Genomic DNA, 26,242 nt, shown 5'->3' with positions numbered 1-26,242 from the left:
TTGTTTTAATAAGAAAGAGTTTGACCGTCTCCAGGTTATCCAGAACTCCGCCGCAAGGCTTTTAACTCACACAAACAGAAGAGCACACATCACGCCTGTCTCAGCTTCACTGCATTGGTTACCTTTGCATTTTAGAATAAATTTAAAAATTTTAGTTCTCACTTTTAGAGCTTTGCAATGTCAAGCTCCTTCTTACCCGTCTGACTTTATACAGCTGTACACCCCCACCCGCAGTCTGAGGTCCTCTGACCAACGGCTACTAGTTGTTCCCCACACGCACTTCATTTGCTGCTGTAGCTCCCAGGCTGTGGAATGCTTTACCTTCTTCATTACGCTGTTTGGACTGTGTTTAAAGACTCTCTTATTTAAACAGGCATTTGGTTAATTTGTGGGTTTAATGTTGTTTTTGTTTTGTTTTGTTCTGCCTTGTTGCCATTGTTTTAACATTTTGAAGCACTGTGGTTTTAACCTGCGAAAGGTGCTATACAAATAAAGTTTCTTCTTATTCTTTATTAGATAAGACAGTGGAGGTATGACAGGAAATAGGGAGAAAGAATGGGAGAGGAGACACAGAGTAAATGATCGTCCCAATAGGAGTCAAGTCAACCTCACCTCGGATAAGCAGAACAAAAACTCTCCTCGGTGGCACTATTAACTCTTGTAATAGATGTTGTCACAAGATAAATAAAACACTTCTGTGTGAAAGTGAAAAGTTACAGCCTCAACAAAATCATTAGGATTCATCCTCTAGGGACCTTGAATGTCTGCATAAAGTTCTGTAGCAAACTATCCAATAAATAATCAGGTGCAGAGATTTACCATGAAATCAGTTCAAGAGGCTGCAGTAGTGCAACAGTGTTTCCCCTACCATTGTACAGGCCTGGCGGGCCGCCAGGCCAAGGTGACCTGCCGCCAAGCCAAGAAAAAAAAATCAATATGCCAAAAATAAGCCAATTCAATTCATTCATAAATCAGTTATCATTAGGAGCGCCTCTGTGTAGCGCAACGCGAGTCAACCTGCTTCGTTGCCTAGTAACGATGCGAGTACCGCTGCTGAGAGCGCGGGCATATATTCTGGGATGTTTAAGATTTGCTAACCAACTATGGCGCCGCCGAAGAAAAGAAAAAATATCGCGGGTGACAAACAACTTGATATAAAGAAATTTTTCTGCCAGACCCCGGAGCCAAGAAAAATAGATGAAGGGAGAGTAGCAGAGGCAACTCCAGAAAAAATGACAGGTGCAGGTGAGACGGAAGAAAGGGGGGCAGATTGCAGTGGAGAGGGGGGCTGCTCGGTTACTGCCTCTGACACCGGTCCGACCACCGACCCCCGTCCGACGGGTGACCGCGGGCCCGGTCCGACCACCGACCCCCGTCCGACGGGTGACTGCGGGCCCGGTCCGACTAGTAACGTTGACCCAGCAAAAAAAAATACAGCTAAACACAGAACATCTGGCTGGGATCCCGAATGGCTTAACAACCACAACTACAGCCCTTGGTTGTACCACACTCCCCATGGTAAGTTTACAATTTGTTGTTTAGCTTATATTTTTGTGATTGCGGAGCTTCTCTCTCTTTTCTTTTTTTTTTTTGGTAAGCAATAATGATGAAAATAACACAGACAATAGGCTAGTTTTCCCAGGCATTGTCAAATGTATGTAACTCTGTTATAATAAAATGAATAAAAAACGTATGTGTTTATTAAAAAAAATATTTATAACTGATAGAATCTCAATTATGTGTAGGGATGTTTTGTCGCTTATGCCGTCAGCATAAGCAGCCCGTTAAAAGAGGACCATCCCAGAGGGTTTTCATTGAGATCCCTTCTGCAATGTACAGAAAAGATGCACTTGATGCTCATATGGGCTCAGACCACCACGCTGCAGCCTTTCAGGCCCATGCAACTTTGATTAAAGGTTAGATTAAGCCTAATTTCATTTAAGTGATATCATTCAGTAATATAGGCCTACAATGATTTTTAATGTAAATGTTTGTTATTGCTGTATTTCGCAGGTCACACTGTCACAACAGCCTTTGAACCTGTGTTGAGAGTTGAACATGAGGCTGTGGTGGTGGTTTTAAATGTCTTTACTGGCTGGTGAAGCATGAGATTGCCCACCACACAAACTACCCAGCTCTACTTGAGCTTGCTGAGCTCCTGGGTTGTGATTATTTTGCAAAACTTAAGGTAACACATCATACTCATTAACATCTAAAGCAACTGTCATCCTTCATAAATATTCACGTCTGAAAGTAACTGTTAATGTGTATTTTTTCAAAGATCGGAAAATCAACCAACTACAGGTCCCATCGAATGGTAGATGAAATGCTTGAAATCCTGGCCAGTGTTATCGAAGCACCCATCCTGGAAGACATCAGAAGCTCTCAGGCTGTTGGACTCGAAATTGATGAGAGTACAGATGTTGCTGTTATTAAACAGCTGGATGTGCATGTTAGGTAAAGAGATATTTTTATGCGACACAAAACATGGATTCACTTACAAATTCTCTTACAAATATCATGTCATTAATATTAAATGATCAAGCTAATTAGTATCTGTCTATTTTTCAAATAATTTTCTTTCAGGTACCTGGATAAAGAAGGAGCTCTGTTTAGTCAGTTTTTGGACTTGGTTCCACTTCCTGATGGGAAGGCCAACACAATTGTGACTGCCATCCGTGACCTCATTCACCAAAAGGGCATTCCCCAGGAGAAGATTTTTGGTCTTGGGACAGATGGTGCAGCAGTGATGACAGGTAAATTTACTGCATCCTTCAGTGCATTGTGCTGTAATTTATTGCGTTTGTTCAATTAAACTTTCTTTCCTCTTCACTTTATTGTATTTTTATATGAATAGGGAGTCAAAATGGTGTGGCAAAACAACTCTGTGACACTATGCCATGGCTAGTTACAGTGCACTGTGCTGCCCACCGTTTGGCCCTGGTCTGTAAAACTGCTTCAGAGAAAACCCCGTACATGAAGACCTTCAGGGATCACCTGCAGCAACTGCACCTCTATTTTAGCTACAGCGCTAATAGAACTGCAGTCCTAAAGGCAGCTGCCACCACCCTGGGCATCAGTGACCTGAAGGTGAAGGTAAAACAAACCTTTACTTTTCCTCCAGGAGAATTAGAGATCATTTACATTTAGGGTTAACTGTGCTTTCTGCTAATGTACTAATTATTTCTCCACAACAATTTATAGGAGGTGAAAGACACCCGCTGGCTTTCGCAGCACCAGGCAGTAGCCAATCTAAGGAGGAATCTACCTGCAGTGCTTACAGCCCTGGCAGAGGAGGTGGAGCACAACAAGTGTCCTGTGGCAAAAGGACTTTACTCCTTTTGTGCCACATACCGATTTGTGGCTGCTCTGTACCTCCAGGCTGATGTGCTACCTCATCTGGCAAGATTGTCAAAGGTTTTCCAGAGGGAGGATGTTAATTTCCTTGCTGTTAAAGACCAAGTAAAATTATTCCCCATTCTTCTCTTAAACAAAAAAAATGATTTATGGACAAGATTTAGGTGTGTGGTTGTCACATTGCATCCTAAATTCCACTGTTTTTTCCCCCCCCTCAGGTGCCGGTCACAATTGAGACCCTCTGTAAAATTAAACAGGCAGGTGACCATCAGCCTCCTGGTTCAGCCCTGTCTACATTCCAAGACCTTCACCATCCCAATGGGCTTGGATTGTTAAATATTCAAGTTGAAGAGGAGAGGTGGAGGAGAGGCCAGCAGTCCAGAAATCCTGAAACACTGGATGTACTCTGGGAACGATTTCGCAGTCAGGTATTTACAATTATTTGGAATCTTAGTATTTGTCATTACTGCAAAAAGAAAGCTACAAATAATAATAACATTTAGTATTTGTAAATTATCATTTATCAAGATAATCCAGACATTATATGATTTTCTTTAACAAGGTGATGGAACCATATTTGGATCACTTAACAACTGAACTAAATGGACGGTTCAAACATCTGCACATCCTGGGAGCATTCAGTGTACTTGGTCCACAAGCAGCCAAGAACCCAGACCAAGATGTAAGTCACCTTAAGACCCTGGCTGCCAAGTTCCCTCTCATAGACGAGGAGACACTGTTGGAGTAATGGCCTTCATTTAAAGAACACCTTCTGACTGGTGTGCTAAAGGTGAGAGACATTTTCCACAGCTAGTCTTGTCCATAATCAATTATCTTATTCATGTGTCTTGTCTTCTGCTTAATCTATTTGCAGGACAAGCCTCAGTTGGCTGTCCTGCGTGAGGTGGCATCACAGTATGGTGAGCTTGGCCAGCTGTATCCCTGCCTGAGCAAGCTTGCAGCCATTGCACTCACTGTCCCTGTGGGCAGTGTGAACTGTGAGCGGGATTTCTCGACCATGAACAGAGTACGTTGAGCACACACACACACAATAAATGATCCTTAAATTTAACAATTTACTAAATAAGCTTTCTCATTTTTGGTAGGTGAAAACAGACCTCAGGGGGAGCACTTGGGGGCCTGCATGAGAGTTTCTATCAATGGTCCCCCTGTGGCCAAGTTCCCCTATGACAAGGCCTTGGTGAAGTTCTTCACAAAACCCAGAAAAATCGAGTGCAGCAGAGAACGATGTACACTGTGTGGTTGAAGTGCCAATGTAGCATGTTCCATTTGTATGCAATAAATGCACCTTAATAAGTCACTCTCTCCTTGTGATCTTGAATACGCTCTGGGTGAACAAAAATTTGAATGCATATATAATAATTGCAGAATTGCAGACTGCTTGCTGTGCCTTGCTGTGCGTGTGCCACACGCGTCGCGTCTGTTTAGGGTTTTTTCGGTGGGTACCACCGGGCCTGAAAAAAATTCTAGGGGAAACACTGTGCAAGTATTACCACACAAATAGTGCAACACAAAATGTACAATAAACTATATTTCAGTTTAATGCTTGTGCACACATTGGCACTAGTCTGGCCAGTAAACTTACACATTCAGAGACTTATGCAATGTCACTGTATGTGTACTTTAAAAGACTTCTCTGCTGTGGAGGTTTGTGTATCTAATAAATGGTGGAGAAGGTTTGTTGCGTGACATATTTGTCCCATTCTTCTTACATTCAACCTCCATTCTCCAAGGTTACAACAAATGTGCAGCCCCATGTGTTCACCTCACATGTACCTCTCTGTTTCTCATTTTTATCTCTCAGGGAATCCTAATGTGAGTATTGTCTTGTAGCCTACAGCAGTCTGACAATAACCATTCAAGCAGCAAATTGCTTTGAGACAGCCTACTGAGTTATCAGGAACTGTGCCAGTAAAGCTCTCTCTGTGTGAATAACTATATTTGGAAAGGGTTTCCTAGTGTATGTGGCCCTAAATCACTCTGAGGCCCTCTAATTCCTTCTTATTATTGTTCTATAAATAAGAGATATGTGTTAGAACCTGTTTTGTTATTTCACTTAAAGGGATAGTTCACCCAAAATTCAAATTTCACTCATTATCTACTCACCCTCATGTCGACTAAGAGCTGTGAGAATTTTCTTGTATTGAAGCCCCGACATGAGAAATTGTTCCGCCGGTCAGTGCAAATCACGCGAGATTTGCACGGACACAGGAAGAGCAGTGAACTGAGACACTGGGAGCCTCCGCTACAAACAAGTTTAAAATATAGACTTATTTTAAAAAATTTCGGAACAATTTCTCATGTCGGGGCTTCAATACAAGAGGGACATTACAGACGAGCAGTATGGAGGTATTTGGATGTTTTTTGGTGTGTCTTTTTGGACGAAGAAAGTTGGCATCCATTCACAACCATTATGGACAAATACTGCTGCGTGGACCCCCCCCCCCCATAACTCAGAGAAGGAACGGAGGACTCTGAAAATTCTCACAGCTCTTAGTCGACATGAGGGTGAGTAGATAATGAGTGAAATTTGAATTTTGGGTGAACTATCCCTTTAAATCTGATCTACTGTTTGTTCTAATACCTGTAGTAGTTATTTACGCTGCAGTGCGGGAGGGATGCCCATGTGCTCTCCTGTCCACTGATATAGAGACATCAGCTGGACCTGGAACAGTCTGGAGGGACGAGCACAGACATTGCACAGTGTCTACAGGCCTCAGTGGTCACAACACACAGTGGCACAGCAGATTTCACAGCAGCGGTGCAGGTGGTGGATGTGTGGTGATCTGCAGCTTGGGTGGTGGCTGGTGTTTGTTGTTTTTGTCAAAAACAGAGGGAGTACAAAGAGAGAAGCTGCTGATAATGTCCGGGTTTGGTTTTCCCGAGCCAGAGTGTGTGGATGTGCGTGTGCTTGTGTGGGCGGGGCTGTTCCTGCTCGTCATCCCCACACCGAGACCTTCACACACACCTGTGATTCATCTTCCCTGATCACCACTCCCACCACATGCAGTGTCTTAGGCCATGTTTATGTAGCAGTTGTGTACTCTGTCTTGGGTTGTACATATAACCATGAGAAAAGCTGTATCACTGTTGGCACTCACCGTTTATTCTGGCATCTGGTGTCTCACACACACATGTGCTCTCACATTAAGAATATAAAATAAAAAGAGAGTGCAAGTTAGCTAACATACACACTTGTGTACTTGATGCAGTCCTCTCCTGGATCTCCCTCACCGTGGCTGCAGTGGCTGGGGTCCTTGGCAGGTGCTGCCTCAATTGGATGTGCGGTGGCACAAGCGCCTTCCCCAGCTCCTCGAGAAAGATGCACCTCTTGTACAGCTTTGACACATTCCAGTCAGGAAAGATCTCAGTCCAGATGACAAATGCATTGTAGGCCGCTACGTCGATCATGTTATAAAAGATGACCAATGGCCAGCGTGCAGTCATTCGTTTGGTGCTGTAGGACCCTGTTACTTTGTCTAAATTGTCTACCCCCCCCCCCCCCCTTTGGTGGCATTGTAATCAAGGATCATGCTTGGTTTCTGGTCCTCTCTTGTGCTGATTTCAGCATTTTTGAGCACAACATTTTTCCCTATTTGGGGCAGTAAGACACTAGAACTGTGGTGTCTGTGAAGGCAAACATGGAAGATTGAGGGGCCCTGTTCTTGATTACCAGCAGTTCAGCAGGGAGTACAGTCCTGTTCTTTCGGACAGTTCCGACCATTGTGAGCTTTCTCTTTAGAAGCTCCTGACCCAACTTGTAGTTTGTGAAAAATTTGTCACAGGTTATTTTGTGGCCCCTGAGACCCTGTGCCATGTCGAGCACGACCCTTGTGCCCTGATTCTTCTCTGGGGCTCCTCCAACCGGCTTTCCAGTGTAAACCTGCATGTTCAATGTATAGCTGGTGTTTGCATCACATGCTGCCCAGATTTTCATCCCATATTTAGCTGGTTTGGAAGGCATGTATTGCCTAAATGGGCAGCGACCTCTGAGTGCCACCAGCCTTTCATCCACTGTGATATTATAGGGCCTGGGTTATAGAGTAGTGGATGTTGCTCTACCCACTTGTCCCACACTGTCCTAATAGCTGCCAACTTGTCTCTCTCTCGTCTACCAGCCCTTGTCTCTTGATTATCAAATCGGATTACTCTGGATAAAATGTGAAAAGTCTCCAGAGACATTGTGGCTCGAAATATAGCCCTGCCTGTCTCTGCATCCCACAGACTGGCTGTCGATTCATCCTTCGACTTATAGACCCCAGCCAGGATGAGGAGCCCCAAATACGCATCTAAATGTGTTTTGTCCAGCTCCTTCCACTTCTCCCGAAAAACACGCCTCCCTTCTAGATTAGTAATTTCCAGAACTATTTTCTGTATTGAATCTGGCATGACCAGCTCAAAAGCTGACTTGATGTCAGTCACACGAGTCACTGCCATCCTAGTGGGCCCTGGCACTGTCTTTATTATGTTTTCTGCAGACAGTTTTTCCTGACAAATATTTAGGGATGAAGACCACTGTATTTCACAATTTTTTGACATGAATGTCATGCTTGGAGGAATAGGAATAGCAATTCCCTCATCTGGTTCAAAATCAGAATCATTAGAATCAGAATTTAGCTCAAGATAGTCTTCTTCTTCAGACACATCCTCAATGATTTCTTCCAGAGCCTCCTGGACTGTCATCCTTTTGCTTCTGCTGCTCATTTTGTAAAGGTCTGCCTGACAAGAGTGTAATGTTGGTAGGACTCCCATGCAGAGAATCTTTTATATGTTTTGCCCCTCCACTGTTGAGTGTCCACTGAATGTGGGTGGAGTTTTCCCGCAAGAACATGAATGGTTCCCATCAAAGTCATAACACCTGCACCTGTGTGTCTATGTGTGTGTGTCTGTGTGTGTGAGATTGGGGTGAAACATGTCCCACAGTTGCAAAGAAAGAAATAGTCTGACATTTCTGACACCCTTTTACCTCCAGTTTGACTGCTGGGTCAAATTGACCCGAACAGTATCTATGTGATATAAACATGCAGGGGGTGTTTGCAAATATGTCAGATGAACCATTTTCATATTATATGTTGATTACACTAATTAAAGCAGATATCAGTGGAATGTTTTTGTTAATATAAGTCCTAAATAGTCCTATTTTCCGTCAGCAATCACTTACATGAAGTATTTCAGCCTAAACACGAGTCTCTCCGTCACTCTGCTCTGCTGTAACCCGAGGAGAAAATTTTCCTTGTGGGATACAAGTGTTATCCAATGAGGGGAGAGAACGGCATGAAGGGCTGTGTGTGCAGCCAAGGGATGCGCGTGAATGTGGTGACGTAGCACGAGGACCAATTGATGCCTGACAAGGGTGGGGGCTGCTAACTCATGGTGCGTTCAAGGAAACTCGTACTTTGTGTTTTTCCTTCCTGTGAAGTCATACCAGTTCGATCTGGTACGAGTTCACGGGTCGGAAGTTACGAGTGGCCGTTATAGGGAACTTTCACAGACAACAGGACGGTAAAAACACGAGCTACGGGTTACCTGGAACGCTACCAAGTCGTAGTTGTGACTTGAAGCTGTAACTTACGGTTTCAAAAGCCTGCCTTGAACACAGCATTAGCCGAAACGGCCGTGCCGCTGTTATCTGCTTTAAGGCAAGCAGAAGAAGTTTCATACTGAAAAAATACTTTTAACTATTTTTTCCTAGATCTTCAAACTTTAAAACGGCTATGCACAGCTCCACCACTTCCTGGATTTAAGGCAGATCCTTCATTTGCTGTCTTACATTATTGGACACACGGATTAATCCAGGTGTGTCTGAGTAGTCACAATGGTCAGACACACCTGGATTAATCAGTTTGTCCACGCAGCCACACGCTGCTCACAGTGCAGGAAGTGGGCGTGTCCTACCGGTGTACGGCAGCCGGCAGACTCTGATACTGTTGTTATTGCGCTTACTTTTTCCATATGATATCGAATAATATGACCCAAGCTTATAATGGAAATCGATCAAAATTTTATCGCAATCCAGAATCGAGATTGAATTATCGCCCAGCCCTACTTTCATATAAAGTTCAGTCATATTGATTTTGACTTAATTTTGACAAGACACGGCTCCAAATGTTTGTTTGTTTTTTCCTGCGATGAAATTTTGGCCGGCTAATGATTTTTTGGTCGACCAGTGCTTGGTCGAGTATTTGGGGGCAGCCCTAGAAAAGACAGCAGCAAATCACCAATTTGCTGGTGAATTTCATTGTCAAAGACATTCGACCTAGCCAACAAACTCCAGAATGACTGCCCGGTCCGGTGGAATTCCACCATCATGCTCCAGCGGCTTTTCGAGCAATGAATTGCGGTTCAGTCTGTGCTTTCGGATGAATAGCGGTCACAAAACCAAACGTTCAGAAATCCCTCGCCACGAACGTGTCACAGTGGGAGCTAGTGGAACAGCTTATTCTAGTACTGCTGCCCTTGGCCAAGGCCACTGAAATAATGTGTGGTGAACTGCACGTGGGACTGCCTTTCATCTACCCGGTGATTTTCAACATGGTCAACATAACTCTGCGTGTTCAATCATCTGACTGGTAGAGATGCGCGGATAGGCAATTATTTCATCCGCAACCGCATCACAAAAGTCGTCATCCACCCGCCATCCACCCGAACCAACGTTTTTTCAAAACCACACCCGCCCGCCATCCGCCCGTTGTTGTAGGCCAACATCTAATATGGATGAGGGGGGTCAGGCCATCTGAGTTTCACTTCTGCCGCGCGCTGCTGTCATGCAGTGTGCGCCTCTCTCTCTCTCTCTCTCTCTCTCTCTCTCTCTCTCTCTCTCTCTCTCTCTCTACCAATAACGGGAACAGAGCGCTATGCGGAGATGAACGGAACGAGCCAAAAGCTGAAAATCTATTCCTGACGTCCGCGGTGCGGTCGATATAAAGTGGATAGGTTTCATTCATCCATGTTTTGACAGACAAGTGATAATGAGTTGCGCCGCACCGACAGCCATGTGGCTCAGCCAGCCAGGTGACGCACACAGCACAACAACATGTGCAGGCTGCTGCAGCAGCACGTCAAAGGGACACCGCCGAAAATAAAATAAATAGACTACACATAGTTTTTGAATTGTTTTTGCGCATGTTTTCATCCATAAAATGACCAAAAATGAACACTAGCGGATTTCTTGATCACTATAACGAATTATTTAAACAGCATTTGTATAGAAATGATTCCGTCCCAAGCCTTTTGATCCATAAGCGGTTGATTAGGCTACTATATCCGTGATCACTATAAGTGGTTTCCACTGTATTGTCATTTCCATGAAGAAAGTGTTGACTGTTGTTGCCAATGCCCTCAGATCAGGAGTGCTTTCCTCACAAAATGAATAAGGTGTTGCCATCTCTCATGCACAGACACCAGTGGGTGCATATATATAATATTTAACTATGTATATATTTTTCCTAATTGGTTCAACCGCCACCCGCCCGAATCTAATTAAAATATATTTTTTCGTCATGTCACCCGCCCGACCCGCGGTTTATCCGCGGACTCCGCGGTTGTGTCCGCAAACCGCGCATCTCTACTGACTGGACTCAGACTGCGTTTACACGTGCCTGGCTATTTTCATAAACGGACATTTCACCCTCTCCGTTTATAAAAAACACTGCGTGCACACCAGTCCGTTTTCAGAAAACGTTTCGTTTACACTAACCCGTGTATATATGCCGTCAAGAGCATGCCAAACCTGTAGGTGGCAGTGTAGCGAGAAGCTCAAGCCCACATCAGCCAATCAGAATCCCGCACATGATCCCGCATAGCAACCTCATAGCAACAGCAACAACAACAACGTCACTTGCCCTGTAAAGTTTTAATATTTTTTCATGCGAGAAAGTAACTGTTTAGATGCCAAATATACGGCCAGTTTATCCAGATGACGGCTGTTTAGAAGTTTGCTCCGATGTTTCTCGGAGAGGTGAAGCTTCTTTTCTTTTTTTCGGAGAAGTGAAGCTCCGGCCAGCCTCTGTCGTCCTCCCGGGATCAAAACAATGGCTAATTAACTTACCCGCAGGTTTTTAGAGGTTTACCACCGGCTGGTTAAATTATTTTTAGGAGATAAATGTTGGTCTCATTGATGAAATCTAACAATTGTGGCAGTAGCAGTTTGTTTGAATGAAAAGTGAAGCTTCATGTGTGTTAACTGTTACTGGACAGAAGAGCAGCTCAGCCTCGGGACTCTGTACAGTAATCACCCCATTTAACGTTACATCAATAAATAAATGTTTTACAATGAACATCAGTCTGCATTAAATTGTATCATTATTATTATTTATTTATTTATTAAGTTATGTAATATGGTTACGGTTAGACGTCAGGGTCTGACGTCGGCTACCCAAATCTCTGTTTTTCTCTGTTTACATGCAAACGTGAAAACAGAGTTTTCCAAAATCTCCAACCTGGCCGGAGTTTTTAAAAAGCATCGTTTTCAGGGGCGTTTTCTCCGTTTGCGTGTAAACGGAGGGTGCAAACGATGGTTAATGTCTCAGTTTTTAAAAATACCCGGGTACGTATAAACGGGGCCTCAGACTGGACTCAGATGACCTGGTGGATGCCCAGTTCAAGCATCTTCAGTTCATCCCGGAGAGTAAAAAAGAGGCTGCCCAGACCCACCTCAACGCCCTGCTTGAAGAGGAGGGAGAGCCACTGGCAGCGACAGGTGAGTGTGCCAAATGAAATTAATCCAACCTATTGATTTAAATTGTCTATTTCTGAATGTGCAGCATTGGTAAACTTGGTTATTCATTTTATTATAGGTGAGGACTGGTGTAACGGGGGGTTGGTAGACCCCTGTTTGTAAAAATTAGGAGTTTTGTGAGGAGCACTCTGCCAATGACCACAAGTCAGATACGGGAGGAACAAACTGTACAATTTATTAACATGATTTAAAAAGAGTCCAAACTAAAATAGTCTTTGTTTAGGAAGAGAACAGCAGGGTGGTGCAGTCCATCAACTCTGGTCGACATCTTGTTGTAGGTGGTGGCGTAGCCAGTGGCGGCTCCAGAGATTTTCTGTTGCAGGTGCTATGGGGATGCTCAACACTTAGGAGAAGGTGCTTTGAATTTTGGGGCGTTTCATCATGGAGGTTGCATCGGACCACCCTATACACAGACACATACACACCCACATTAACTATACTCGTGCTTTAACCACCAAATTAATTAAATTTGTAATAGCCACCAGAGGGGGAAATCATGCACTTACCACAGACGTCTTCACAACAAAACAATACGTCTGTTGCTGTGATTGAGTGCGAAGGCATCAATGATGTTGTCGCAGTCAAGGGTCCTCTCTCAGTGTTTATAGCCAAAAGTCCCAGATTACTGGTCCTAGTGTCTCCACTGCTGTTCCTCAGGTAGATTTTTATACGGCCCAGGCAGGAAAAACTGCGTTCACAGCTCACTGATGTGACAGGGAGTGTCAGGGCTATGCATATTAACTTGTATAGGTCCATAAATGCATCTTTATATGGCTGCATTAAGGATAGGAACTCCTGTGTGCTGTGGATGGCATGTCCCTGTTCTTCCTTCCTTTGCAGAAGCCGCCGCACCATGGCCATGGGCAGCAGAAGTTGTTCGTCCAAAAACTTTGTGTGTTTTGGGCTGAGAGTTGGCACACCTCTCAGTACATCACTTGTCTCTGTTGAAAAGCGCTGATTCATTTCTCCGATCAACCTGTCTATAACTGGATAGAAAGAGTGCGTTTTCATGTCATCAATGTTCTCTGTCTGTGTTCTCTCTGTCGGGGCCTCCACAATGAAACCCTCCAGGTGTCGAGTTTTCTGGGTCTGCCTTTTCTCACGTGAAGTCTGTGTTGTGCCTGTGTTTGCACACAGAGTCTCTGCTTGTTGTCGGATTTCTTTCCACTTAGTGTCTGTGCGCTTTTCTGCAAGAGCATTTAGTACAGACTGGGCCAAATCATCTGCCGCAACGAGGTCTGGGGGCCTGTAGCTGATCTGACATAAACTTTGTTGTTCTAAATAAATCCTCAAACATGATGAGATGCAAAACAAACTTATCATCAATGATGGCACTGATGGCTCTTGCCTCTGCCCTCCGATGTGGGTTTGGCTGAGTGATGACATCACGCAGGGTGGCTTGGATAGCGGGGAGAGTTTTCTTGGCAGCGCTGATCGCATTATACTGGCAAGCCCAGCGAGTGTCACACAGTCTCTTAAGTTCCACGCGTTGTGCTGTCAGGTCAAGCTCTTTTTGTTTTCTCATGAATAGATCGTGCACTACCGATCCGGAAAAAAACTTGTAGAGCATCTGTAGTGTCTCAAAAAACTCTGCTGCAGCGCTGACATTATGTACACAGTCCACTAACACTAAATTCAGCCTGTGTGCGTGGCAATGTATGTAGATAGCTTGCGGCACGTCCTTTCTAAATTTTTCCTGCACACCATTATTACATCCTGACATCACAGATGCTCCGTCGTAGCATTGACCGACACAGCGACGTATATCAATATTACACTGACTGGATGTGTGTTTGATGCTGGCTAGCAGAGAGTCTGCATCCAATCCATCTGCGGCAGTGAAATGCAAAAACTCCTCATGCACTTCCCCTGACTCTGGCTGCAAATACCGCACAACAACAGAAATATGCTCATTTTTACTTACATCTTTACTCTCATCCACCAAAACAGCAAAGCACTCGGCATCTCTCACCTCATCACTTATCTTCTTTCTTATCATTTCTGCCATTACAGCAAATATCTCATTTTGAATATCGTGGTGAGTGTATTTAGCGTTTGATTGGTTAGTAGCTAACTTCTTGTCCACTGTTGGATCAAATTTAGCAATAACATGCAGCAGCTCACGGAAGTTTCCCTTGTTGTGAGACTCCTCACCCTCCCTGTGGCCTCGCTGTGCGACCCCCTGACAGGCTGTGAAACGCAGGCTCTCCACCACAGCTTTCATGTACTTTCTGTTCTCTATAACTAAGGCAGAATGCCCCTTATCAAGCATGTTTGCTATTTTAGATCCGTCTGTCTCTTTTAGCTTGAACTCACTCCATCCTTCCATAGAAAATTTGTGCCCCACACTTTCATGATGGCTCTTCAGAGATGCTGAAGCTTTCCGCCAGTTATTAAATCCGTTGCTTGTAAATGCTGGCTCTAAATGAAACCCGTGCCCTCGTTTCAGAAAATGCCGACAAGCAAAACAAAATGCTGCATCTTTGTCGACGCTGTATTCCAGCCATGGATACTGGTCCATCCAACTTCTGTTAAAAGTTCTGTGCTGGTTCCCAAATTGCCGTGTGGGGTATTTTTAAAGGACTGGCCGTCTTGGGCCCTCTGCGGGCTGGTTGCTAATATCACCTGCAGCTCCCGTAACGTTAGCATCCTCAATGGAAACCGCCGCCGATGATTCTCCATCGTCTTCATCCTCCGGATTTTGTTCCTGCTGGGGCTCTGTGACGAGCGGTGAGTCTGCACCTTCATGGTCTCGTTTACCTTCAGGTTGTGACTCAGAACGTGGACGTTTAGGGAGCAAAAAACGATCCATTTTGGTTTATTTTACTCTGCTAAATTTCCAAACTCACCATCAAAACAAGCCGAGTCAGCCGACTGACATACGTTAAGGTCAAAAGTTCACCCCGCACTGCGCCCATTGGCCGAAGAAGATCACTCGTTTGGGCCTTATGTTTTTTTAGACTAAAATATATTTTAAAATTATTTTTTAATTCACATTTTTAAACAACATGAAAAATACTATTCAATCATGACATTAAAAAATAAATATAAAAAATCACGGACATTTCTTGGGGGTGCTGGGCGGGTGCTATAGCTATGATAGGGGGAGCTACAGCGCCACCTAGCGCCTCCCTGGCGCCGCCACTGGGCGTAGCTGAACCAAGGTGTCTAAAGGTAGAGAGAGCGACGTGCCGCTAGAGGAATCAAGTCTCACTGTCCCTTGTTGGTCTATTAACTAGTTTCTGCCTCTGCCTCTGGTCAATTAAACATGCATACTGCAAAACAAAACTAAAGGAATCCAAGTCCAAGAAATAATTCAAATCAAACAAATAAATGTGACCAGGGCGAAGAATAAGCCTTCATTTAGACCCGGGACAAGACAAGTAAAATAAATATGGAGAGGGGTACTTAGCTGGACGGAGAGGTGAAGTGCACTTCAACCTCTCCCGTGTCTCACAAGACGTCCTCCCTCTCTTTCTCTCTCTCTCTTGGCGGCTGCGACCCATCGTGGCGTTGGATTCGTGTCCTCACACTGGGGCTCTCTGGTCCTTCCGCCATCACGCTGCTCATTGCTGCTGTTTCGTCTCTTTACTCTCTGTACACGTTCCGTCCTCAACACCGCTCCTTTCTCGAGCTCTTCTCTGTGGCTGCTCTGCTTCTACACTAGGAGAAAGGGAAGAAAAGACCGCCACACACCCACACTCCACCAATCGCCGTCCTCCGTGCAGGTACACAGGTGTAATCAATTCATTCAATCATGCACGCGCGTGTGCACACACACACAGAGGGGGGAGGGGTGGAGCACACAGCATCGTACTGGCACACACCTGTGACACTGGAGGTGGATGACAGGGAGGGAGAGCCAGTGGGGGGGGGGGAGCCAGACTCAAGCAGGATTTTGAACAACTTTTCAGTGGACTGAGAGCCGGTAAGCGCACTGCAGAGGAAGAGGTCCGTGATTATTTGCAAACACTGCAAATTCCCACCATGCGAAACCCGCTGCAGTGGTGGGCTCAGAATGAGGACAGATTCCCCCGTTTGGCTAAATTGGGCAAGCATTACCTGGCTGTTCCAGCCACCAGCACGCCGAGCGAGAGAATTTTTTCTCTGGCTGGAAATACCATCACACAACAGCGGGCGAGCCTTCATCCTGCCCACGTCGATGCCATTGTGTTTTTACACGCAAACCAGGATCGAAAAACAGGAGCTGTGTCTGAGCAGGACTTTGATGGAGGTGAATAGGTTTGCAGTAGTGATGTGCAGATTGATACTGAAATATCGATACTTCCGATACCAGGTCTGTATGCTCTAGAATCGATGCTCAAATGAAAATATCGATACTTTTGATACTTCAGTCATTTGTGGTAATGCATATCACAGTGAAACACAGTGGAAAGTAACTAAACTATTGAGATCTTGTCTAAATTACACGCGGTTGGTAGGAACTACTTTTTCTTCCGCCCGGGTAAGTGCGTAACGTGTAAGCGCAGCGGCATGCTGCTCACAAAGTCAGTCTTATAGAGTCAATGGCGGAGCCATGTGTGGAGCTATTTCAGCGCCACAAACAGTGAAGCCGAAGTCTGTAATATCTGTGGGAAACTTATAAACAATATTATAAATAAATACATTTAAAAAATTATATAAATAATATGTTTATCATTTTCTTATTTAATTTATGGTTTTATTATTTTACATATGTTCTTTTTTTTGTGTTTAAAACACTATTTTCGGCTATATTCTAAACGAGGCCACTACCTCAATATAGTTCAGAGTTTAAAATAAATATGCTACTCTGAAGTCTTGCATCCTTAGGAAGCTATGACTTACTTTTTAAATTTTTTTCCATCACATTACATTCACATCACATTAATAAATCATAAAGTCATGCAACCCCTAGTAAGGAGTGTAACCGGCACTGAACTCTTCAATGTGCGAACATTCAAGCAACTCAAGATGCATTGGGGCTCTTTCACTGCATATCAGAATACAGAGAAGTGGGGCTCTTTCACTGCATATCAGAATACAGAGAACTCAGTCCATGAGAGATTGTTCCTTTGGAGCTCTGGGACCAGTTGGTTTGTTCACTTCTTAGGTTAGGTTAGGTTAGTTTTATTGGTCTCCAAAAGGGAGAAATTTGTCGTGGAGACAGGGAACATGTTGCATACATAAAAAACACATACAGTGCAAAAAAGAACATCAAGTTAAAAGACTGGTGGAGTAAACAGACCACACTGGACAATCCTGCACATGCAGCAAGCTGATGTGAACGTCATTGACATGTATCCACACCGCTACTCTAACTGTAATCATAAATATACATTCATATCAGCATCACATAACCTCAAACATACATCGTCTGAACCCACGACCCTGAGATTAAGAGTCTCATGCTCTACCAACTGAGCTAGTCTGGCCTTTTTCAGGATGAAAATATCTCTTAATCAACACATTGGTGACAGTTAAATATGCCTTAGTATGCTAACCTGACCAGAGCCAATCAAATAAGCTGAGGAGAAAAGAACATCAGTAACTTCCCTGATTGCTGGAGCTCATGGGCAGATGAACAAAAGTCCCAAGTCCCCATTGGATGAGAGGTGGCACAAAAATCCCCAACCAAAAGCACATCCTTCAAACCAGAGTTGAACCAGCGACCTAAGGATAACTGTCCTGTGAACCTACAGTCCTCCGCTCAATTGTTCCGCTTATACAGTGGCTTAACAAAACTAGGCTCAAAGAGCCAACGACCAGGGAGAGGCTCAAGGTCAAAGGCCACGATGAGTGATGACCCCCCTGCGACATTGTGGTCCAAAGACCAAAATTGAGGGGGGCCAGCCAATTCATTGCGCAACATGGAAAATCAACACTTTTAGGTCAAGACTTCAAGAGCGAAAATCGGAGGATGGACAATGGAATAGAACACTTTTGTATTCATGTCAGCATGACCGACTGACTAGTGAAAGCTGATCATGTCCAAGTATGGAGAACTCCCTGGCTTGAAGCTGTCAATTGGCCCCAACGAAAAGCACATCCTTAGAGCCGGAGTTGAACCAGTGACCTAAGGATAACTGTCCTGTGAACCTACAGTCCTCCGCTCTACCAACTGAGCTATCGAAGGGACAGCAGGGTGCTCAGTTGCTCCGCTTTTGCATTCAAAAGTGGCTTAACAAAAATATGCTGCTCAATTGTTCCGCTTATACAGTGGCTTAACAAAACTAGGCTCAAAGAGCCAACAACCAGGGAGAGGCTCAAGGTCAAAGGCCACGATGAGTGATGACCTCCCTGTGACATTGTGGTCCAAGGGCCAACATTGAGGGGGGCCAGCTAATTCATTGCGCAACATGGAAAATCAACACTTTTAGGTCAAGAATTCAAGAGCGAAAATCGGAGGATGGACAATGGAAGAGAACACTTTTGTATTCGTGTCAGCTTGACCGACTGACTAGGGAAAGCTGATCACGTCCAAGTATGGAGACTCTCCCTGGTTTGAAGCTGTCAATTGGCCCCAACAAAAAGCACATCCTTCGAGCCGGAGTTGAACCAGCGACCTAAGGATAACTGTCCTGTGAACCTACAGTCCTCCGCTCTACCAACTGAGCTATCGAAGGGACAGCAGGGGGCTCAGTTGCTCGGCTTTTGCATTCAACAGTGGCTTAACAGAAATATGCTGCTCAATTGTTCCGCTTATACAGTGGCTTAACAAAACTAGGCTCAAAGAGCCAACGACCAGGGAGAGACTCAAGGTCAAAGGCCACAATGAGTGATGACCTCCCTGTGACATTGTGGTCCAAGGGTCAACATTGAGGGGGGCCAGCCAATTCATTGCGCAACATGGAAAATCAACACTTTTAGGTCAAGACCTCAAGAGCTGAAATGGGAGGTTGGACAATGGAAGGCCTTTGTATTCATGTCAGCTTGACCGACTGACTAGGGAAAGCTGATCACGTCCAAGTATGGAGAATCTCCCTGGTTTGAAGCTGTCAATCGGCCCCAACGAAAATCACATCCTTCGAGGCGGAGTTGAACCAGCGACGTAAGGATAACTGTCCTGTGAACCTACAGTCCTCCGCTCTACCAACTGAGCTATCGAAGGGACAGCAGGTTGCTCAGTTGCTCGGCTTTTGCATTCAACAGTGGCTTAACAAAAATATGCTGCTCAATTGTTCTGCTTTTACAGTGGCTTAACAAAACTAGGCTCAAAGAGCCAACAACCAGGGAGAGGCTCAAGGTCAAAGGCCACGATGAGTGATGACCTCCTTGTGACATTGTGGTCCAAGGGTCAACATTGAGGGGGGCCAGCCAATTCATTGCGCAACATGGAAAATCAACACTTTTAGGTCAAGACTTCAAGAGCGAAAATCGGAGGATGGACAATGGAAGAGAACACCTTTGTATTCATGTCAGCTTGACTGACTGACTAGAGAAAGCTGATCACGTCCAAGTATGGAGAACTCCCTGGTTTGAAGCTGTCAATTGGCCCCAACGAAAAGCACATCCTTAGAGCCGGAGTTGAACCAGTGACCTAAGGATAACTGTCCTGTGAACCTACAGTCCTCCGCTCTACCAACTGAGCTATCGAAGGGACAGCAGGGGGCTCAGTTGCTCGGCTTTTGCATTCAACAGTGGCTTAACAGAAATATGCTGCTCAATTGTGCCGCTTATACAGTGGCTTAACAAAACTAGGCTCAAAGAGCCAACGACCAGGGAGAGACTCAAGGTCAAAGGCCACAATGAGTGATGACCTCCCTGTGACATTGTGGTCCAAGGGTCAACATTGAGGGGGGCTAGCCAATTCATTGCGCAACATGGAAAATCAACACTTTTAGGTCAAGACCTCAAGAGCTGAAATGGGAGGTTGGACAATGGAAGGCCTTTGTATTCATGTCAGCTTGACCGACTGACTAGGGAAAGCTGATCACGTCCAAGTATGGAGAATCTCCCTGGTTTGAAGCTGTCAATCGGCCCCAACGAAAATCACATCCTTCGAGGCGGAGTTGAACCAGCGACCTAAGGATAACTGTCCTGTGAACCTACAGTCCTCCGCTCTACCAACTGAGCTATCGAAGGGACAGCAGGGGGCTCAGTTGCTCGGCTTTTGCATTCAACAGTGGCTTAACAAAAATATGCTGCTCAATTGTTCTGCTTTTACAGTGGCTTAACAAAACTAGGCTCAAAGAGCCAACAACCAGGGAGAGGCTCAAGGTCAAAGGCCACGATGAGTGATGACCTCCTTGTGACATTGTGGTCCAAGGGTCAACATTGAGGGGGGCCAGCCAATTCATTGCGCAACATGGAAAATCAACACTTTTAAGTCAAGACCTCAAGAGCTGAAATCGGAGGATGGACAATGGAAGGCCTTTGTATTCATGTCAGCTTGACCGACTGACTAGGGAAAGCTGATCATGTCCAAGTATGGAGAACTCCCTAATTTGAAGCTGTCAATTGGCCCCAACAAAAAGCACATCCTTCGAGCCGGAGTTGAACCAGCGACCTAAGGATAACTGTCCTGTGAACCTACAGTCCTCCGCTCTACCAACTGAGCTATCGAAGGGACAGCATGGTGCTCAGTTGCTCTGTTTTTGCATTGCACAGGCGCTCAAGGTAAAAGGCGAGGGTTGCTGCTCTAAATCTTTGACATTTTGACTAATGAATGGTGAGCTCCCTGTGACAAGCTTGTGTGATTTTTGCTGTGCATTTCTCAAAACTGCAAACACTAAGTCTTAACCTTATTGAGATGAAGAGCATTTTAACAACTTCAAACACATGTAAGGAGTGTAACCGGCACTGAACTCTTCAATGTGCTAGCATTCAAGCAACTTAAGATGTATTGGAGCTCTTTTATTGCATACCAGAGTACCGAGAACTTGTTCCATGAGAGATGGTTCCTTTGGAGCTCTCAGACCAGTTGGTTTGTTCTCTTCCTCTAAGCCTACAACGCCCAACGTGGGGCTCGAACCCACGACCCTGAGATTAAGAGTCTCATGCTCTACCGACTGAGCTAGTCGGGCCTTTTTCAGGATGGAAATACCTCACCTCAAAACAAAATGCTTAATCAACACATTTGTGACAGTTAAATATGCCTTAGTATGGTAACCTGACCAGAGCCAATCAAATAAGCTGAGGAGAATAGAACATGAGTGATTTCCCTGATTGCTGGAGCTCATGGGCAGATGAACAAAAGTCCTAGGACTCCATGCCGGCAGATCCAACGCGGAACTCAAACTCTCATGGTCCTGAAAGAGCCTCATGCTCCACCAACGCTCTTGCAGTATCTTAGCAATTATGACTTTTGCTCTACTCTGATAGATATTGCTGATATTAAGAGTCTCTGATTGACCACACGTGAAGGAGCCTTTTTTGAGCCAACTTCTTCATTGGGTTACTCTTTGGACTCTGCATCAGTTGTGTCCAGAGAACCCCTTTTGCAGCACAGAGAACAGTTGATAATTGTACTTTTTTGCCCCTTTTAAAATCCTACCACGCCCAACGTGGGGCTCGAACCCACGACCCTGAGATTAAGAGTCTCATGCTCTACCGACTGAGCTAGCCGGGCCTTCTTCCAAGGAAAACACCTCCCTTCAAAACGAAATACTACGTTATACAACACACTCATGATACTTAGCACACTTTAGTACCCTGAAAGCTCCACCAACACTGGTGTAGTTCTTAGCTAGTATGGCTGGGGCTGTGCATTTCCAAAAAAACTCCAACCACCTATGTAAGGCTTGACCATACTGAGAGTAAGAACCTTTGACAAATTTCACCACAAGATCAAGTCATAAATATGGAGTCTAATTTGCACTCGTGCTAACATCCAAGATATTCCACTACCTAACACCCATTTTAGCCGCTGTATCATGTTTTCCAATTCAGTTGTATTATAGGAGCCCATAGAGTAAATCTTCACTGACAGCAAGTTCACTTGCATGTCCAAACACAGACATTGTTTTTGGTTTAAACAAGTCAGTTTTTGTTTGTAGACCCATTGGATGAGAGGTGGCACAAAAGTCCCCAACCAAAAGCACATCCTTCGAGCCGGAGTTGAACCAGCGACCTAAGGATAACTGTCTTGTGAACCTACAGTCCTCCGCTTTACCAACTGAGCTATCGAAGGGACAGCAGGGTGCTCAGTTGCTCCGCTTTTGCATTCAACAGTGGCTTAACAAAAATATGCTGCTCAATTGTTCCGCTTATACAGTGGCTTAACAAAACTAGGCTCAAAGAGCCAACAACCAGGGAGAGGCTCAAGGTCAAAGGCCACGATGAGTGATGACCTCCCTGTGACATTGTGGTCCAAGGGCCAACATTGAGGGGGGCCAGCTAATTCATTGCGCAACATGGAAAATCAACACTTTTAGGTCAAGAATTCAAGAGCGAAAATCGGAGGATGGACAATGGAAGAGAACACTTTTGTATTCGTGTCAGCTTGACCGACTGACTAGGGAAAGCTGATCACGTCCAAGTATGGAGAGTCTCCCTGGTTTGAAGCTGTCAATTGGCCCCAACAAAAAGCACATCCTTCGAGCCGGAGTTGAACCAGCGACCTAAGGATAACTGTCCTGTGAACCTACAGTCCTCCGCTCTACCAACTGAGCTATCGAAGGGACAGCAGGGGGCTCAGTTGCTCGGCTTTTGCATTCAACAGTGGCTTAACAAAAATATGCTGCTCAATTGTTCTGCTTTTACAGTGGCTTAACAAAACTAGGCTCAAAGAGCCAACAACCAGGGAGAGGCTCAAGGTCAAAGGCCACGATGAGTGATGACCTCCTTGTGACATTGTGGTCCAAGGGTCAACATTGAGGGGGGCCAGCCAATTCATTGCGCAACGTGGAAAATCAACACTTTTGAGTCAAGACCTCAAGAGCTGAAATCGGAGGATGGACAATGGAAGGCCTTTGTATTCATGTCAGCTTGACCGACTGACTAGGGAAAGCTGATCATGTCCAAGTATGGAGAACTCCCTAATTTGAAGCTGTCAATTGGCCCCAACAAAAAGCACATCCTTCGAGCCAGAGTTGAACCAGCGACCTAAGGATAACTGTCCTGTGAACCTACAGTCCTCCGCTCTACCAACTGAGCTATCGAAGGGACAGCATGGTGCTCAGTTGCTCTGTTTTTGCATTGCACAGGCGCTCAAGGTAAAAGGCGAGGGTTGCTGCTCTAAATCTTTGACATTTTGACTAATGAATGGTGAGCTCCCTGTGACAAGCTTGTGTGATTTTTGCTGTGCATTTCTCAAAACTGCAAACACTAAGTCTTAACCCTATTGAGATGAAGAGCATTTTAACAACTTCAAACACATGTAAGGAGTGTAACCGGCACTGAACTCTTCAATGTGCTAGCATTCAAGCAACTTAAGATGTATTGGAGCTCTTTTATTGCATACCAGAGTACTTGTTCCATGAGAGATGGTTCCTTTGGAGCTCTCAGACCAGTTGGTTTGTTCTCTTCCTCTAAGCCTACAACGCCCAACGTGGGGCTCGAACCCACGACCCTGAGATTAAGAGTCTCATGCTCTACCGACTGAGCTAGCCGGGCCTTTTTCAGGATGGAAATACCTCACCTCAAAACAAAATGCTTAATCAACACATTTGTGACAGTTAAATATGCCTTAGTATGGTAACCTGACCAGAGCCAATCAAATAAGCTGAGGAGAATAGAACATGAGTGATTTCCCTGACTGCTGGAGCTCATGGGCAGATGAACAAAAGTCCTAGGACTCCATGCCGGCAGATCCAACGCGGAACTCAAACTCTCATGGTCCTGAAAGAGCCTCATGCTCCACCAACGCTCTTGCAGTATCTTAACAATTATGACTTTTGCTCTACTCTGATAGATATTGCTGATATTAAGAGTCTCTGATTGACCACACGTGAAGGAGCCTTTTTTGAGCCAACTTCTTCATTGGGCTACTCTTTGGACTCTGCATCAGTTGTGTCCAGAGAACCCCTTTTGCAGCACAGAGAACAGTTGATAATTGTACTTTTTTGCCCCTTTTAAAATCCTACCACACCCAACGTGGGGCTCGAACCCACGACCCTGAGATTAAGAGTCTCATGCTCTACCGACTGAGCTAGCCGGGCCTTCTTCCAAGGAAAACACCTCCCTTCAAAACGAAATACTACGTTATACAACACACTCATGATACTTAGCACACTTTAGTACCCTGAAAGCTCCACCAACACTGGTGTAGTTCTTAGCTAGTATGGCTGGGGCTGTGCATTTCCAAAAGAACTCCAACCACCTATGTAAGGCTTGACCATACTGAGAGTAAGAACCTTTGACAAATTTCACCACAAGATCAAGTCATAAATATGGAGTCTAATTTGCACTCGTGCTAACATCCAAGATATTCCACTACCTAACACCCATTTTAGCCGCTGTATCATGTTTTCCATCTCAGTTGTATTATAAGAGCCCATAGAGTAAATCTTCACTGACAGCAAGTTCACTTGCATGTCCAAACACAGACATTGTTTTTGGTTTAAACAAGTCAGTTTTTGTTTGTAGACCCATTGGATGAGAGGTGGCACAAAAGTCCCCAACAAAAAGCACATCCTTCGAGCCGGAGTTGAACCAGCGACCTAAGGATAACTGTCCTGTGAACCTACAGTCCTCCGCTCTACCAACTGAGCTATCGAAGGGACAGCAGGGTGCTCAGTTGCTCCGCTTTTGCATTCAACAGTGGCTTAACAAAAATATGCTGCTCAATTGTTCCACTTATACAGTGGCTTAACAAAACTAGGCTCAAAGAGCCAACAACCAGGGAGAGGCTCAAGGTCAAAGGCCATGATGAGTGATGACCTCCCTGTGACATTGTGGTCCAAGGGTCAACATTGAGGGGGGCCAGCCAATTCATTGCGCAACATGGAAAATCAACGCTTTTAAGTCAAGACCTCAAGAGCTGAAATGGGAGGATGGACAATGGAAGGCCTTTGTATTCATGTCAGCCTGACCGACTGACTAGGGAAAGCTGATCATGTCCAAGTATGGAGAACTCCCTAATTTGAAGCTGTCAATTGGCCCCAACAAAAAGCACATCCTTCGAGCCGGAGTTGAACCAGCGACCTAAGGATAACTGTCCTGTGAACCTACAGTCCTCCGCTCTACCAACTGAGCTATCGAAGGGACAGCAGGGGGCTCAGTTGCTCGGCTTTTGCATTCAACAGTGGCTTAACAAAAATATGCTGCTCAATTGTTCTGCTTTTACAGTGGCTTAACAAAACTAGGCTCAAAGAGCCAACAACCAGGGAGAGGCTCAAGGTCAAAGGCCACGATGAGTGATGACCTCCTTGTGACATTGTGGTCCAAGGGTCAACATTGAGGGGGGCCAGCCAATTCATTGCGCAACATGGAAAATCAACACTTTTAAGTCAAGACCTCAAGAGCTGAAATGGGAGGATGGACAATGGAAGGCCTTTGTATTCATGTCAGCCTGACCGACTGACTAGGGAAAGCTGATCATGTCCAAGTATGGAGAACTCCCTAATTTGAAGCTGTCAATTGGCCCCAACAAAAAGCACATCCTTTGAGCCGGAGTTGAACCAGCGACCTAAGGATAACTGTCCTGTGAACCTACAGTCCTCCGCTCTACCAACTGAGCTATCGAAGGGACAGCAGGGGGCTCAGTTGCTCGGCTTTTGCATTCAACAGTGGCTTAACAAAAATATGCTGCTCAATTGTTCTGCTTTTACAGTGGCTTAACAAAACTAGGCTCAAAGAGCCAACAACCAGGGAGAGGCTCAAGGTCAAAGGCCACGATGAGTGATGACCTCCTTGTGACATTGTGGTCCAAGGGTCAACATTGAGGGGGCCAGCCAATTCATTGCGCAACATGGAAAATCAACACTTTTAAGTCAAGACCTCAAGAGCTGAAATGGGAGGATGGACAATGGAAGGCCTTTGTATTCATGTCAGCCTGACCGACTGACTAGGGAAAGCTGATCATGTCCAAGTATGGAGAACTCCCTAATTTGAAGCTGTCAATTGGCCCCAACAAAAAGCACATCCTTCGAGCCGGAGTTGAACCAGCGACCTAAGGATAACTGTCCTGTGAACCTACAGTCCTCCGCTCTACCAACTGAGCTATCGAAGGGACAGCAGGGTGCTCAGTTGCTCTGTTTTTGCATT

At 45.1% G+C, this 26,242-nt stretch overlaps 13 non-coding genes and 1 pseudogene across 13 annotated transcripts; 1 reads left to right on the top strand and 13 right to left on the bottom strand.

Moving 5' to 3' along the window:
- Positions 1-1,747: 1,747 nt before the first annotated feature.
- Positions 1,748-5,211, top strand: LOC146983576 (zinc finger protein 862-like; annotated as a pseudogene).
- Positions 5,212-18,632: 13,421 nt separating this feature from the next.
- Positions 18,633-18,720, bottom strand: trnay-gua (transfer RNA tyrosine (anticodon GUA)). Its single transcript is given in 2 exon segments — positions 18,633-18,668; positions 18,684-18,720. It is a non-coding gene; the product is annotated as a tRNA-Tyr (tRNA).
- A 1,855-nt stretch (positions 18,721-20,575) lies between these two features.
- trnay-gua (transfer RNA tyrosine (anticodon GUA)) lies at positions 20,576-20,663 on the bottom strand. The gene is given in 2 exon segments: positions 20,576-20,611; positions 20,627-20,663. It is a non-coding gene; the product is annotated as a tRNA-Tyr (tRNA).
- A 384-nt stretch (positions 20,664-21,047) lies between these two features.
- trnak-cuu (transfer RNA lysine (anticodon CUU)) lies at positions 21,048-21,120 on the bottom strand. Its single transcript has one exon. It is a non-coding gene; the product is annotated as a tRNA-Lys (tRNA).
- Positions 21,121-21,592: 472 nt separating this feature from the next.
- trnak-cuu (transfer RNA lysine (anticodon CUU)) lies at positions 21,593-21,665 on the bottom strand. The gene has a single exon. It is a non-coding gene; the product is annotated as a tRNA-Lys (tRNA).
- Positions 21,666-22,138: 473 nt separating this feature from the next.
- On the bottom strand, positions 22,139-22,226 carry trnay-gua (transfer RNA tyrosine (anticodon GUA)). The gene is given in 2 exon segments: positions 22,139-22,174; positions 22,190-22,226. It is a non-coding gene; the product is annotated as a tRNA-Tyr (tRNA).
- A 402-nt stretch (positions 22,227-22,628) lies between these two features.
- On the bottom strand, positions 22,629-22,716 carry trnay-gua (transfer RNA tyrosine (anticodon GUA)). The gene is given in 2 exon segments: positions 22,629-22,664; positions 22,680-22,716. It is a non-coding gene; the product is annotated as a tRNA-Tyr (tRNA).
- Positions 22,717-23,112: 396 nt separating this feature from the next.
- On the bottom strand, positions 23,113-23,200 carry trnay-gua (transfer RNA tyrosine (anticodon GUA)). The gene is given in 2 exon segments: positions 23,113-23,148; positions 23,164-23,200. It is a non-coding gene; the product is annotated as a tRNA-Tyr (tRNA).
- Positions 23,201-23,577: 377 nt separating this feature from the next.
- trnak-cuu (transfer RNA lysine (anticodon CUU)) lies at positions 23,578-23,650 on the bottom strand. Its single transcript has one exon. It is a non-coding gene; the product is annotated as a tRNA-Lys (tRNA).
- A 472-nt stretch (positions 23,651-24,122) lies between these two features.
- Positions 24,123-24,195, bottom strand: trnak-cuu (transfer RNA lysine (anticodon CUU)). The gene has a single exon. It is a non-coding gene; the product is annotated as a tRNA-Lys (tRNA).
- Positions 24,196-24,668: 473 nt separating this feature from the next.
- trnay-gua (transfer RNA tyrosine (anticodon GUA)) lies at positions 24,669-24,756 on the bottom strand. Its single transcript is given in 2 exon segments — positions 24,669-24,704; positions 24,720-24,756. It is a non-coding gene; the product is annotated as a tRNA-Tyr (tRNA).
- Positions 24,757-25,152: 396 nt separating this feature from the next.
- Positions 25,153-25,240, bottom strand: trnay-gua (transfer RNA tyrosine (anticodon GUA)). The gene is given in 2 exon segments: positions 25,153-25,188; positions 25,204-25,240. It is a non-coding gene; the product is annotated as a tRNA-Tyr (tRNA).
- Positions 25,241-25,636: 396 nt separating this feature from the next.
- On the bottom strand, positions 25,637-25,724 carry trnay-gua (transfer RNA tyrosine (anticodon GUA)). The gene is given in 2 exon segments: positions 25,637-25,672; positions 25,688-25,724. It is a non-coding gene; the product is annotated as a tRNA-Tyr (tRNA).
- A 395-nt stretch (positions 25,725-26,119) lies between these two features.
- On the bottom strand, positions 26,120-26,207 carry trnay-gua (transfer RNA tyrosine (anticodon GUA)). The gene is given in 2 exon segments: positions 26,120-26,155; positions 26,171-26,207. It is a non-coding gene; the product is annotated as a tRNA-Tyr (tRNA).
- Positions 26,208-26,242: the final 35 nt, after the last annotated feature.

Source organism: Trachurus japonicus, chromosome 8 (assembly GCF_045865225.1).
Source record: "Trachurus japonicus isolate A0001 chromosome 8, Traja_1.0".
In the NCBI taxonomy this organism is placed as follows: Eukaryota; Metazoa; Chordata; class Actinopteri; order Carangiformes; family Carangidae; genus Trachurus; species Trachurus japonicus.
The sequence above is the reverse complement of the archived record's forward strand: the minus strand, read 5'-3'. Positions and strand labels throughout refer to the sequence as shown.